General features: G+C 63.2%; 1 protein-coding gene across 1 annotated transcript in view; it reads left to right on the forward strand.

The window, feature by feature from the left end:
• The window catches only part of NR5A1 (nuclear receptor subfamily 5 group A member 1), a 23,358-nt gene that overhangs the window by 3,681 nt on the left and 18,058 nt on the right, over window positions 1-1,619 (forward strand). The window lies entirely within an intron of this gene.

The following is a 1,619-nucleotide window of genomic DNA, read 5'->3' on the forward strand; positions in this document are numbered from 1 at the left end:
GGGAGGAGGTTGCGGGAGCGGCGGGGCTGAACGAGGAAGCCAGAGTCGTGTGTGGGCCTCTGCTTCCCGTCCCGTCCCCGTCAGCGGGCGTGGGGATGGCGGCTCTGCAGATCGTGGGCAGTGGAGCGAGGCCTCACCATAGCCTTGGCCCATCGGCTCAGAAATGACAGATCTGGCTGCTGAGGGGCTCCGGGAGCCCAGCTGGTACTGCCTGGGGGTCCCCGGTCACCCAAGGGTTGGGAGTTGCCCGTAGGAGCACAGGCAGCCTCCGCACCCTGGAGCGAGCATGGGAGGCATCCAGGACCCCTTGACTCCTGGAGCTGACTGAGCCTGCATCCTGTCGCCATCCCGCGCTGGCAGGGATCACAGCCTTCGGCTCCGAGTTGCTTTTGTTCCTCGCAGTGTTTGCTCAGTTCTCCCGACCCAGAGCCCCTCCTGGGCTCCTCTTCCCGGATGGCAGGTCCTGCTCCATGGCTGCCTGGCAGCTCCCCCGGGAGCTCGTGGTGAGTGTGGGGGCCATGGCCGAGGGGCTCCTCCGGTGGTGGGAGCGCTCCTTCCCGGCCGAACAGCGGCTGACCCGCTGCTATTCTTAGCCCGGACTCCATTCCTGGTGGCTCTGGAGTGATGCTCCACTGAGCCCATTTCCTGTTTGCTGCTCTCCCTGCCAACTCTGCTTCCTACCCACTGCACCCATGGGCAGCTGGTGTGTGGGGTGAGAGTGTGGGATGAGCTGGGTAGGATGAGGTGTGTGGGATGTGCCCTTCAAGACAAGCCATGCGGGATCAGCCTGGCAGGATCAGCCGTACTGGGCCATCAGCCATGCCTTTCCTTCACAAGGCACTGCCAGCAGCACAAACCTCAGTTGTGCCAGAGCTCCAGGCACCCAGAGCCTCAGGCCCCAGTGCTGCTGTGCTGGCAGCAGGCTCCTGCCATGCTGGGACAGGCTCTGCACTAGCCATGAAGGGCCCCTGACTCAGTGGGTCAGCCCTGCAGGACGGGCTCAGCTCCAGTGCCTGGCTCAGAGCTGGAGCCTCGAGCTCCCCACAGCCAAGCCCTGAGCCGCGGCGTGAGGCCTGGGAGCGTCCTGAAAAACGGGACGTGCCAGGAGCCAGGGTGCTCCTGTGCTGGTCTGCTGCCGTCATGGAATATTTCATTAAGAAACTCTAATTGTGAAGCATTGGTTTGATACCTGCTGTCTGACAGGCGGACCACGACACCTTTCGGAGTGGGTGCTCCAGGTGGGGTGGCCAATGCTAGGTCCAAACTCATCTCCTCAGCGGTGGCCCCAGAGGAGATTTCAGGAGCTGCTGCACACCGCAGTGCTCCCCACACAGCTCTCCCTGGGCTGGCAGGGGCAGCTGGTGTGGGGTAATCGTATATTCTGACAAAGCTGGTGGTTCAGGGCTGTGTGCTGAGCAGAGCAAGCTCATGCCCAGACATGGTCAGTTTTGCTCCAGCCCTGAGACTCCTGGTTCTCAGCAGGTCCTGCATCTCTCAGGCCGAACACTCCAGAGAGGTTGGGGGGCTTGTTGTTCCCCACAGATGGTGCGGGGGAGCAAGGAGGGTCTTGCGCCCCTTCCCGCAGAGCAGTGCCCCTTGCCTGTCCCTGGGGGAGTCCC

This window comes from Corvus brachyrhynchos, unplaced genomic scaffold, assembly GCF_000691975.1.
Source record: "Corvus brachyrhynchos isolate BGI_N302 unplaced genomic scaffold, ASM69197v1 scaffold59, whole genome shotgun sequence".
Lineage (NCBI taxonomy): Eukaryota > Metazoa > Chordata > Aves > Passeriformes > Corvidae > Corvus > Corvus brachyrhynchos.